This window comes from Leptonychotes weddellii, chromosome 2 (genome assembly GCF_054177405.1).
Source record: "Leptonychotes weddellii isolate Sample4059 chromosome 2, ASM5417740v2, whole genome shotgun sequence".
NCBI lineage: Eukaryota > Metazoa > Chordata > Mammalia > Carnivora > Phocidae > Leptonychotes > Leptonychotes weddellii.
Window position 1 is genome coordinate 123,118,732 of NC_138370.1, and position 13,853 is coordinate 123,132,584.

Sequence of the window (13,853 nt, forward strand, 5' to 3'; positions counted from 1 at the left end):
CTCGATCCCAGGACCCTGGGATCATGACCTGAGCCGAAGGCAGACGCTTAACGACTGAGCCACCCAGGCGCCCCAGAATTTTCTTTTTCTTAGGAAGGGTCTCCTCACGACGTGTAAGCTTCCCACGAACCCGGGACCTGCCTGTGTGTGTGCCGTTGGGAGACTGAGCGAGCTACCCTGTGTAAAGCAGCCAGCACAGTATCAGGCAGGGGATAGCTGAGTAGTCATGGCTGCCTCCGTCATGTCCAGAGGTGTCGTCACAAAACAATTCCTTCATAACTTGACCTTAGTATAGTTGTAATGAAATCCACCCTGATACTCCCAGTTCTTAGGGTTTTTTTCCATTTGAAGATTATCCATACCCTGGCTTGTCTATATCAAAAAAGAGAAGAGAGGAAAGGGGTGCCATTCAAATGAGTAGGTTTGGCTGATTGTGAGAAGCGTGGTAACATAATTTCTTTTTGTTTTTTTTTTAAAGGTTTTATTTACTTATTTGACAGAGAGAGACACAGCGATAGAGGGAACACAAGCAGGGGGAGTGGGAGAGGGAGAAGCAGGCTTCCCGCTGAGCAGGGAGCCCGATGCGGGGCTTGATCCCAGTACCCTGGGATCATGACCCGAGCTGAAGGCAGACGCTTAACGACTGAGCCACTCAGGTCCCCTGGTAACATAATTTCTATTAGGATAATTTGCAGGGAAGATTTTAAGATTAAAGGGAGATTTACATTTTGGCCAGTGAATGGAGTGGAAGGAACCAAGACAGTTTGTTCCATTCTTGGCCCCACTGGTTACCGCCTTGTATTGGGCAAGCCCTACAATTTGTTCTGCTTCAATTTTCTCAATTGCAAAACAGGCATTGTAATGTCTCCCTCTTTGTTTGCTCACACCCACTTCTTGGGGGATATTCTGAGCAAGTGTTCGTTTTGGGTTTTTTTGTTTTTGTTTTTTAAGATTTTATTTATTTATTTATTTGAAAGACAGAGGGGAGGAGCAGAGGAAGAGGGAGAAGCAGACACCATGCAGAGCCCGACACCAGGCTCCATCTCAGGACCCTGAGATCATGACCTGAGCCGAAATCAAGAGTCGGACGCTCAACTAACTGAGCCACTCAGGCATCCCTGAAGCATTTTGACTGCCCTGAAGACAGAGCTCTTAAGAAACCATTCAATCTCTGTTTCCTCCCCAGAGCCTGGAAGGGCAGAATTTTATGTTCTGTCTCGCTTGGTAAGGCCACTAATTGTCCTGGCATCTAGCACAGTGCCTGGTCCAAGGTAGGTACACAGTAAATGCCTGTTGCCTCACTTTTGGTCATTTGAGTTGAAAGAACGGTGTTCTAGGAATCAGCAGACCTCGGTGAAAATTCTTTTTTTTCTGTCACTAGCAAATATTTGGATTAAGTTGAGCAAGCCAAGTAGCAAATATTGAACCCCTCAAAAGCTCAGGTTTCTTACTTTGAAAATGGGAGTGATAAGAATACCTGCCTTAGGGTTGTTGCAAGAATGACATGAAAGGATTGACCTAGAACATCTAGCACAACATCTTGCAAAATGCCCAAATATTAACAGTTGTTATTGTTTGTAGCTATTATTTTGTCATCTGTGAGCTGAAGCTTAGGTAGTAGATAAGTTTCCTTCTCCTTCCAAACTTCTGAGCCTCATGATACAGGCATGTGAGCTTTGTTCAAGAGCAGCTATGCAGCTCAGAATATTAAATTTGCCCCTGGACTCACCGACAGTTTGAACATCTCCCAGAAATGGGAATGCAGAGCCAGCCAGAGTCCGGGCTGGCTAAAAAGAAAAGGGCTGGCAAGGGAACCAGTAGAAGGAAAGAAACTGTTCACATGTTTTGCTTCCTATTCACAGGCCAAAGAAGGATGATAGCATTAGGTGTCAGGAACGAGGTGAACGGGACAAACATACTTATCCTTGGCCGGGACCTGAGACTCTGGGCACGCAAGAACAGCCAGCCTCTTTTGGGAGCCATAGAACTTTGGAGCTATTCTGCTAAGGCCTCAAGAAATAAAATAGAATCATTGATAATTTAACCAAATAACATTAATGGTGAATATGTGGGGGTCTTCTTTTTTAAAGTCGAATTAGTTAAACATCTTCATGTATGTTTATGTAAAGATGATCAACTATATGTAATCTTTTATTTTATTTTATTTTGTTATGTTAATCACCATACATTACATCATTAGTTTTTGATGTAGTGTTCCATGATTCATTGTTTGCATATAACACCCAGTGCTCCATGCAGAACGTGCCCTCTTTAATACCCATCACCAGGCTAACCCATGCCCCCACCCCCTCCCCTCTAGAACCCTCAGTTTGTTTCTCAGAGTCCATAGTGTCTCATGGTTCATCTCCCCCTCCGATTCCCCCCCTTCATTTTTCCCTTCCTGCTGTCTTTTTTTTTTTTTTTTAAACATATAATGTATTATTTGTTTCAGAGGTACAGGTCTGTGATTCAACAGTCTTAACACAATTCACAGCACTCAACTATATGTAATCCTAAAAGACTCCTTCTTGCCTATCTACCTCATCCCCCAAATTGCCTCTTTTCAGGGTTATGAAGACTTAGAACCTTAGAATAAGAAAAAACCTGAAGCATTACTGAATCTGTTATTTTATAGTTGAGGAAACTGAGCCCGTATCAGTTTTAACATAGATGGCGGTGGGTACCAAATTGCCTTTATATTAATGTGCCACTGGAAATGTAGATAATGGAAGGCCAGATGGAGAGGTAGGGGTAGGGTTAGGCATGCAAGCTGGGTGTCCTAAATCACTTTTCCCATCCCAAGGATGACCATAGAGCCTGTTGCCTGCAACAGTCCTGGTTTATTTACATCTGTTGTCCTGGCATAATTACTAGCACCCTCTTTTCTTTTAAAAGATCCCTGGTTTGGACAATATGTTCTATCCCCAATACCACACTGTCCTCCACTTCTTAGCAATAAAGAGGAGCAAGGAGCTAAAGCCCATTCAAGCTGTCTTCAGAATGATTGGATTTTTTTTTTTTTTTTTTGTAAAGCTGGAAGAGGAAGCTCATGGGAGTCTAAGGGTGAGAACCACAGGCCAGTAAGGCCTCCTGAGAGGACAGTAGAAACTGGAAAGTCAGCAGGACCCAGGCATACTCTGTATCTCCCACTGCTTCCTCTGTTTTTCCCTACCAAAGTGTTTCCTCTGTTGACTCATTGTGCCCAGGCTGTTTACTCATCGAGGGCTTCCTCAGCCCCAGCCCTATGTGATGCTTCAGCTGCTGAGCCTCCCAAGAGCAGGCTTTATCTCTTGGTTTCTCCTTTCCAAATGTGTAACAGAGTAATGTGATTGGCTCAGCACAAGCAGAAATCACAGATCCTTAAACAGAGGCACTATCCTTGCAAGATTCTTTAACTCCTAAGCAAAATTATCCAACTCCTCCCTGGCTTTTAGAAACATGATCTCGTGATATCAAAATCATATTACGTTTCTTTCAATATCTCACTAATTCATGGTGACCATGAGTGCATTCATTATTAATGGTTAAGGCAATGGAGTAAATCGGTAGGTCTCAGTATAGTCCCTAGACTCTAGGAACTGCATCAAAATCACTTATAGAGTTTCAAAAATGCAGATGATGCCAGCATTGCTGAATCAGACTCCTTAGGACTGGCCCCCAAGTTAAAAAACTAACCATGCAGCCCATGACTGGTTTGGATGGTGATTATGGCAGCCCACATCTTTATTCCTTGAGATGGCAATTCCTTTTTTTTTTTTTAACCTTTGTATTTTATTCTTTATTTTTGTTTATTTTTCTGATAAGAAATACATGCCATTATAAAAAGTCAGATACAACAAAAAATAATAAAGCAGAGATAACTACTGTTAACCTAGTGTTAACTATTCCACATTTTTATTTATGCATGTATAGTAACAGATACACTTTACAAAAATGGGGTGCTTCTATTCCCACTCTTTATTTACTTTTAATTTCATCTGGTATAGTTGACATCTGAAAGAGATGATAATTCCAGTTGAGGACTGTTACTACTAGTGGTTACTATCATTTTTCAAGTTTACATTAAAGGAAGGATTTGGGTAGGGGGAGGGGAAGGGTGTTGCTTGTGAGAACCGTTCTTGCTTTCTTAATAAAGTGCAAGATTTCATTCTGTCAGGCCGCAGCAAAGGGGCCATCTGTTCTGCCAGACTTTTGCTTGTTTCCTGGGGGAGAATCAGCAATCATTAATGCAAACATAGGATGTTGGCCAAGTGACTAGGCATTTATGGCCTGTGTCGTCAGGATATATGCTATACATACATGGTGTACTAAATGCGGGGACCATTTTTCGTCAAAGCTGGTAACCGGTCAAAAGCAACTGAGGAAAATAAGGCCACTTTTTGGTGTTTGTCGTCTATATCTAAAAGTACTTTTATGTATATGCTTTGGCAGTCTTTCATTTATTTAGCAAATATTTACCGAGTGTGGACCATTTGTGCAGCAATGTGCTAAGGAGCTATGGATGCAAGAGTAAAGTAGACATAATCCTACCCTTGCAGAATTTAGACTCTAATTCAAATTTGGCGGGCTCAGGCCCCTTTACACTCTTAAATTGAAGACCCCAAAGAACTTGTGTTTCTGTGAGTTATAGCTATCAGTATTTACAATATCAGAAATGAAAACTGATAAATTTTTAAAGCACAAGAGTACACAGCACGTATTAGCTGTCAGAGCAATGACATTGTTACATGTCTGCTGGCCTCTAGAAAACTGCACTCTACACTCAGGAGAGAATGAGTGTGAAAAGGGCAAATAATGTCTTAATATTATTATGAAAATAGTTTTCACCTTGTGGACCCCCTGAGAGGGTCTTGGGGCCCCCCAGAGGTCCTCAGACCACACTTTGAGAGCTGCTGATCTAGTTTTCATTTAATTAATTACGCTGATTTTTAGAATAACTTGGAAAAATAACATAGTATCTCTGTTATATTTCTGTAAGAACAGTTCGGAAACTATGTTATTAATGTTTTCAAGCCACCAGGACTTTGTTTAGTGTGTTGTACATACCTTCCTTTAGTTTCCACACAAGTCCATGGTTAAAGGTAGTAGTTTGGGTCCTCGGTGATGCCGGGTCAGTGAATCATTGTCTTCCCTGTGTGCTAATCAAACTAGACTGGACCATCAGCATCTCTATAATTGAATTATTTGAAAAGTCCCCTCTGGCGTCAGCCCTGCCTATGACAATGTCAATCCCTAGAACATAATTTGGTACTTAAAGCTGGCTTGAAAGCTCTCTTTGAAGGTGGGGACCCTGCCATATTTAGCTTTGTATCATCTTCCCATTCCAGCAAGTGCCATGTCATACATAGTAGATGTTCAGTAAGTATTACTTGGATGAATGCAAGGATGCGTAGATGAAAATTTACATACTCGGGGATGACCTTGTTTGCATATTATTGTTCATGTTGTTGTTTATCTTCACATTTTTATTATGCTCTGTAGGCCAGTGGTCATTGCCTCACTATACCTTTAAAATCTAGAAACTTCACCCAACAATCCAGCTTTCCAGCTTCACCTGAAGCATGTGGATGCTCTGCGTGCTAGCCTCACCACAATCCTGTGTGGCAGCTGTCTGAACAGAATGAGGCTGCCCTTCAGAGGGGACCTCCCTCCCTGTGCCCATGGACCCTCCCATTCCTGCCGGCTCCTTAACTCGGAGGCCCAGGGAAGGTGCCCTTTGTGTCATTGTGTCTGCTCTGTTGTCTTTCTTAGAGCAGAGAAATATCTGTTTGTACCCAAACCTCTTTACCAAAAGAAGGGAAATGGAAGAGGCTGAGAGAAAATGAAAGAGGGCATAGTTCTATGGAGAAGTGAATATTATCGCTAGGGTTTGACATCAAACAAATGGGCAAACTTGCATCCACTTCACTCACCACACCCACCTGACCCCATCAAGCATCTGAGTTTTACACTCTTTCTAGAGAAATAGAGGCAGAATGCCATTGTTAGAAGAGCATAATCACTCGTGCAAGTCCCACTTTAAGGGGAGTTGCTTTTAATGCTGTACTTCTGATAATCAGTGGTAATGGAAGGAAGAGGAGCCCAAGTTCGACATAGGTGATGAAAGCGTCACTTATATCAACTCAGAGATATAATCACAACCCAGCAGGTTGTAAAATAATCAGAGTAGCTCCACAAGTTACACACAGAACCGGGCATTGTTTTCATGGGCACCCTTCTTCTTGATTCACATCTTAAAAATCCCCTTTCTCATCTACTCCTTCAACCACTCCCTCTGCACACACATCTGGCCACCTGGTCCTTTTGATTCGGTTTCCATCTGGTGGCTGCTTTCTCTCCCTCTGGGCTGGCAGTTCTCAGCCTTGGTTTCACATTTATTATTATGTGGAAACATTTAGAGAGTGGTCTAGTGGGTGTTCTGTAGCAGGAGCTTTTCAGGATAACTGGTCCACCCCGTTGTCCTGTCTGTCATTTATAGACAGAGTAGCAGCCTTCCACGTGAACGAATGTTGGAACATCAACTGTCAGATCTCATTAGCTGAAATTATTACAATTGCAATTAAAGCAAAATGAGCTCATCAACAGTGACATAAAAAAAAATGCCAGTGCATTTGTTCCTGAGTGAAAATAAGGTCAGAGAATTAGGGTAGAATGTTAATGGCAGCTTATTTCTTTTACCTCAACAGAGAATTAAAAAAGGTAAGCAGTGCAAAGGGCTTACATTACTACAAGAGTCTGGATTGGGTTTGCTTCATTTCAGGGAGAAATTTTATTTATTTATTTATTTATTTATTTATTTTTAGGATTATTTATTTGAGAGAGAGCGCGTGCACACACACCCCCACACACATGGTGGGGGAGGGGCAGGGAGAGAGGGAGAAGCAGGTTCCCCGCTGAGCAGGGAGCCCGATGCGGGACTCAATCCCAGGACCCTGAGATCATGACCTGAGCCGAAGGCAGATGCTTAACCCACTGAGCCACCCAGGTGCCCCTCAGGGAGAAATTTTAAGAAAACAAAGCAAACAACCTGGTATTTTGATATTTGGTGAGTTTTATCAACCTGGAGTCTAGTGAGAATCATTCACACGCGATTAGGGCAGGTTGTCAGCGTTGGTCTGCATTATCTCTGGGTGAATGTAGACCGTGTAGATGGCTATATGGATGCTCAAGTTGTGTTTAATTATTAACTAGCACTCTGTTGAACTAAAAGAACAACCAGCAGCGCTCTTGAGTCCTGCAAGTTGCCTTAATGGTTTTACCTATTCCCATCCAAGCCTAATGCAGGTCCCTCGGTGCTTATTCTTAACATTTGCAAGTGGCTTATACCAGGACAGCTGGTTCAGCAACCCTCCTAGTGCTGCCTTCCTGAAAGATCTCTGTCCGGCTGACTTGGATGTGTTGTGTCTTGTTGGCTGTATCACGTCATGTCAGCCCCCACACGAAGCAACTAATCCAGCTTCTACCTGGGGAGCGGCGTGGGTGGTTGAGTGTCACTGGCGCAAAAAAGTGCCTATGAGGGAGTGACAAACGGTGGCAGGTGACGGGCTGCGTCCCCTGAGTGGGGCAGGGGAAGGATCTCGGACTTGATCCTGTGAGCACTGGAAGGACCTCGGACTTGATCCTGTCTGCTCCCATAGGCCACTTTTGACAGAACTGTCTGGAGGCTGAGGTGGAGAATGGATTTGAAAGGAGCCTGGAGAAGAGATCATCTATGGTATTGCTGCTGCCCAGGCCACCTCTGGGATCAGGAGTAGAGGTGGAGATGAGGAGGATAGGATTTAGGATTGATGAGGGGAGAAAAATCAAGTCTGTTTTTGGTCACGTTGACTTTTGCCTGTGGGATGTCCAGATGGGGACTTTAGGATGGATCCATACAACGGAGATGACCCAAATAATTACCCTCTTTGGGCTGAATTCCTGAGCCTCACACATCATTGTTCACTGGCTGCTTCGTCATGCCAGTTTTGTGTCCTTAGCTAAATTTCTTTGTGAGAACAGCCTATGTCTGTTGGGCACATAGAAATCTCTCAATCTATACGTATTGGCTAATAAGCCGAAAATAAGTTTTGTCATTTAAATGATTAATTTGGTTGTTGACACTGTAGATTCACCACCTGACTCAGTAATCTTTCCAATCTTTCTTTTGGTAGTAGTACTACAGTACTATGCCTGGAAAAATCCATCATGTTCTACTTGGCTAAAATTTATAAGCAATATCCAAAGTCACATGGTAAAACTGATTTAGGACCTTGCATTGAGGTTTCATTTAGTGTAACTGGAAAACTCGGTTGATCACAGGGTTTGTGTGGTAACTGTCACTACTGGGGCAGAATCCTCCGTGAGGACAATCAGTTGTTCCCAAGCCACACCTTCATGTCAAAATTGTGCAAGGGGCTCTTTGTGACCAAGGGAACTGGTTTGTTGCCTTGGGCAGAATTCATGACTTCTTGTGCCAGATGTTCTCCGGGCTTGAGGTTAAGGTTATTACTTGCTCCTTTCTGAATCCATCCTTTGCAGGGCAAGCCCCTGGGAGTGTACGGTTGAATGCCCTGAGGATCTGGGGGTAGAAATTAGAGGTTTCAGGTCAAAATGAAGCCCTCTTCTGGACCATCCTCTGGCAGGAGGTGGAGGGGCTTTTTTGGACTCATTAGCATGACGAGGCAGAGAAGCTACGTGGACACGGCGGAGCTCAGTTCTCCCCTCATCAGCCCCTCATGCGTCTGTTCCAGCCTGGGAGTTTACCACGACTTCACGCAGCTGCCTAGTTTCCTCTCCTCCAGAGGTGAGGCCTAACTCCCCAGGCAGCTCTGGGAGTCTACGTCAGGGTTTTTCCATAGTTTTACAGTCTCCCCGGGGTAGGGTTGCCAGATAAAATATAGGATACCGAGTCACATTTGAATTTCAGATAAACAGTGAATAATATTTTGGTGAGTACATCTCTTGCAATATTTTGATTCACTTCAGTTTATCGGTTGTTGACATCCTGCCATATTTATTTCATTCCTCTCTGATATACTTTTTCTTAAATTATTTGAATATAAATTGCAGGCATCACAGTGTGTTGGTCCTGAGTCCTGCAGCATGCATCACCTAAGAATTAAGGCACTTTGGGACATAATCCGTGCAATACTTGGGATGCACTCAAGCTAGCAGCCTCTGTTTTTATTTGCTAATTCTGGCAGCTCTCCCCTGGGGGGTGTGGTCTCCTGGCAGCTGCTAGAGGGGCCAAGCATGGGGTTTGCAAACCCACAGACCTGGACTTGGTCAGATGTGACTTGACTTAACTGGCTCTGTGAACTTGGGAAGGCCAGCACCACCATTTCCTTATCTGAGAAATAGGAATTCTTACCTTGCAGGGTCCATGTCAGGCTTGGAAATGGTGGCATAAAGCCCTAGCAGAGCCCCTGCCTGACTCCTGACTCCCTTCCTGATTCAGGAAATAGTAGCTGGCCCTGGTAGGAATGGTACCTGAAGTGAATGTCTCAGGAAGGAGATAAAAATGAGGAGGCTACTGTATTTATGAACCTCCCTCTGTTCTTTCATTCCCCTTCTCCTTCTCCACTTGGTGTACACACACGACATGCGGTCCACTCTGGGACTTGAAAAACATCTAGCACCGTGGTGTGGAGGAAAAGAGACACATTAAATGTGCAGGAAAAGCCAACACTCTCGAGGGCAAGACTTGGATGGAAGAAGAAGTGGTGTGAGACTTGTGTGGGTGTTGACGCCACTAAGAGTGGCCAGGGAGAGGGGGCTGCTGGCGATGGGGGTGGAAGCAGGAGGCAGATGGTGAGGAGGACCCCAGGTTGTAACAGAATCTGCTATCAGTGTGACTCTGGCAGGCTGTCAAGGATCCCTTCCATCGTTAGGCTTTGCATTTGCTCTGTTTAGTTAAGGACTCAGGTGTGCTAGATCTTTATTTCTATCCCAAGAAACTGCCTTAGTCGACTTGACATTTGGAGGAACAAGTTCAAGTCAGACTGTTGTAAAAACATCCAGTTTTACCCTCTGTTCTGGGAAGGATTTAGCCCTCCTTTCTGGAGACGCTTCTACTTGTCTTTGGATTTTTGGTTGCCTAAGAGCTGGACGCAAACCAAAGGGGATAAACTCGGGCCGTTAACCCATCTGTCCATTCATACTTGCTGATTCTTTCGAGGTTTATAATTCTGAGGTGATTTTCTTTACTTTAATAAATAAATGAGACTGCAGGTCCTTTCTTACTCTGAAATTCGTCACACGCTGTGACGCGTGTCAGGAAGAGTTGGCAAGGAATACAGCCTGCTCGATCAGCCATCCCGGCAATAATAGGGAAAGAAATACTGTGAAGCCAAGTGTGGGGGATGGCAGCTCCTGGAGCTTTTGTGGGAGAACTGAGCACAGCTGATGCAGCATCAGTCTCGCCTTTGTTGTGCAAGGACAGAGGAAGAGCCTTGATGAAGTTGGTTCTCTGTGGATCCACTCCTCCTTTCCCTCAGGCCCTATTAATGACACTTTGTAGAATCTGAGTTTCTGTCTTAGATTTTCACTTTAAAAAAAAATAAGGGAATGATTATTTTTTCAGCTTCCAGAAAGAATTTATTTCTGTTGTAAAAAAAATCCGAACAATGCAGAAAAATATGAGAGAGAATGGAAGACCCCTCCTAACCCTGTCCCATAGAGATGTGTGTGATTAGATGGTTAGCGTAGAGGCTTAGAGATTGTGACAGCAGCTAAAACATCGAAATTTTTAAATTATCTGGATTTTACCCCCCTGATATTTTCATGTTTGCATTTTATCTGCTAGTCTTCTGTACATATATACGTATTTTACACTGTCTTTTTCCATTTAACATAGATCATGAGCATGTTGCTTATTTCCCTGTAGTCTTTATCATTTTAATGGTTGCTTTCTACTCCAGCCTGTGAATTATCATAATTCACTAAATCATTCTTTTCTGCTTGACATTTTGGTTATTTCTGATTTTATGCTAATTCTTTGTTGTCTCAGTCTAAACTGAATTATAGATAGAGCTATAAGAGAGGATCATGACTAAAGACTTTCTGTGTGGTTTCTTTTCTCTTTTATCATTTAACATTTGCTGGACTGTCAATATTTCAACAGACATGATTCCTTTTTTAATTTAAACCGAGACCTTTGATTCCCCACCCTGAAGGTGGCAATAATCAGGATCACAGTTACCATTCATTGAGCGTTTTGAGTGTGGCCTGAGATTAGCACTCTGCTGAAACCTCATATCATCCTTACAATAATCCCAGCCAGGCCATCCTTCCCACTTGTGCCCATGTAACCTTCCAAAACACCTCTCGCCTGCCTGTGTCGACTCAAAATAGGCAGCGTGGCACAAAAGTTAGGAGCTTCAAATAAAAACAAATCCAGCCTAGGTGAGGAGAGACTATTTGAAAGGACTAGTGCAATAGGGAGCAGGGGATGTGCATTAGGGAGGACTCTGACAGGGTAATCTGCTGGAGCCTCTTTTATAGGCAGGGAAGGAGAGTAAACAAGGCTGGGAAGGAGAGAAGCTTAACCAAAGTTGGGCTAACAAGCATTTTTTTCCACCTTGATGAGGTATGATTGACAAATACAAATTATACATATTTGGTGTTGAGTTGTGTAAGTTCTTTGTATATTTTGGATATTAACTCCCTATCAGATACATCATTTGCAAATATCTTCTCCTCTTTGGTAGGTCGCCTTTTTTGTTTTACTGATGGTTTCCTTCGCTGTGCAGAAGCTTTTTACTTTGGGGTAGTCTCAATAGTTTATTTTTGCTTTCGTTCCCCTTGCCTGAGGAGACATAATTGAGAAAAATGTTTGCTTTGGCTGATGTCAGAGAAATTACTGCCTGTTCTGTCTTTTTATGACTTTAGGTCTCACATTTAAGGTCTTTCATCCATTTTGAGTTCACTTTTATGTATGGTACTGGAAAACAAAATAAGCGAAGGGGAGTGGGAGGTACAGGCTTCCAGTTCTGGAATGAGTAAGTCACGGGGATGAAAGGCCCAGTATAGGGACTGTAGTCAGTGGTACTGTAATAATACTGGTGGGTGGCAGACGGCGGCTACACTGTGGTGAGCACAGGATTATGTATAAACTTACTGAATCACTATGTTGTGCACCTGAAACTAATGTAACACTGTGTGTCAACTATACTCAAATTTAGAAAATGTTTTTAAACTGTATACATTTAAGGTGTACAACCTGATGTTTTGAATAACATATGCATTGTGAAATGATTATTATAATCATACTAATTAACATATCCACCACCTCACATAGTTGCCTTTGTGTGTGTGGGGGGGGAGTGTGTGTGTGGGAACACACTTGAGGTCTATTCTCAGCAAATTTCAAGTATACAATAAAGTATTATTAACTATAGTCACCATGCTGTACATTAATAGGCATTATGTTCCCATCAATCAGTGGGAATGTGTGGTTCAACTAATTAGTTAGGAGGCAAAAAATGGGAATGTGGAGGGTCTGTGTCTGGCCTGGTTAGGTAAACGGGGGGTACACAATGGGGGGAACCTTATCTAAGTTACATGGGGAAGGTGTTTCTTTGCAGTAAGCCATTTCCTGGAACACAGAAGGGGGGTTCCTGAACCATTTACTGTTTTCCAGGAACGTGAGGCTCTGGTAAAATTCAACAATGCCGGGAGCTCAGGTTTGGAGTGAGTCCTGGGGTGGGAGGCCGACTCCACCTTGCAAACCTTAGGCATTCTCCTAACCTTTGAGCTTTGGTCTCTTGAAGTGTAAAACAGGGAAAATGATTTTCACTTTGTAGGCCATTCAGGGAATTAACTGAGACAAAGGGCAATATAGTGCCTGGCTCTTGATAATGCTCTGCAGCTCAAAACCTTCCATGGCTCCCCATTGCCTATCAGATAAAATCTAGGCTCCTATGACGCTAACCTGTCTCACTAAATGAATCTCCCTACTCCTTATAAAATCCACACGTAGTCACACCTGCTACTGTCCCATCTCTGTATGTTTTATTGTCTCATTCTCCACATTCACAATCTTTCTGATCAAGCGGAGGGTTCCAAGAGAGGTGGACATGGAAGGCACAGAGGAAGGGCCCACTCTGCCAAGACAGAGAAGATAGTTGAATCAACCCTGGCTGTCCATAAGATGTCCACCCTCATGACCTCCCTCTGCTTGCTAAACTTTTATTCATTCTCCCTGGCTCACTTTAAGGACTGCCTTTCTCCATCTCAGTTCTTAGAACCCATTCTCTGAACACTATTGAGACCATTTTCTGGCATACTCATTGACCATATATCACATACTACCTTATATTGTGGATTAACCTGCATGTGTGTGTCAGGATTCCCCTAAATAGAGGGCAAGCTTCTGGAATGGGTATCTCTGACAGTGCCTAGCACATACACAGTGTTTTGATGATTTGCATTCGTGGTTCTATACTTTGCAAGAAAACCAAGGGTATAGCAACTGCTTCAAATAGTTGTTAGGCAGAGGGGTCGTGGAGGGACACAGATTTTTTTTTTCCACCCACAAAGGGAACCGGCTGCACTTAGCTCTTTAGGGTGCTGGCTTACTGATAAGATGCACAAACTGATAGGTGCTAGATTTCCCATGTTTATGTGATTCTAATGAAGCTATTGCTTTCTCGTATCTGAAAGTGACTAAAATGGCCAGTGAGCAACCATCTCCTCTGGGTACACTTTAAAGTTTCCTTGGATTTGTGGCTTGGGAGCTGCTCTTGCGAGATCTGGCACCGTGACTTTGCATGTGACCCCCACGCCTTTCGCCTGTGCCTCTCCAAAGGCCTCCTATCAGGTACTACATACGGCCCCACGGTGGCGCAGGCCGTGAAGTGGTCCACTCTTGATTT

At 43.4% G+C, this 13,853-nt stretch overlaps 1 protein-coding gene and 1 long non-coding RNA gene across 3 annotated transcripts in view; both read left to right on the plus strand.

The window, feature by feature from the left end:
* The window catches only part of SCARB2 (scavenger receptor class B member 2), a 71,942-nt gene that overhangs the window by 3,550 nt on the left and 54,539 nt on the right, over nucleotides 1-13,853 (plus strand). The gene's annotated exons all lie outside the window — the stretch shown is intronic.
* LOC115944500 (uncharacterized) lies at nucleotides 80-4,937 on the plus strand. 2 transcript variants are annotated; one of them, XR_014143189.1, is made up of 3 exons: nucleotides 80-664; nucleotides 1,187-1,271; nucleotides 1,863-4,937. It is a non-coding gene; the product is annotated as an uncharacterized LOC115944500 (long non-coding RNA). The 2 variants fall into 2 exon arrangements; XR_014143188.1 differs by having other exon boundaries at nucleotides 1,187-4,937.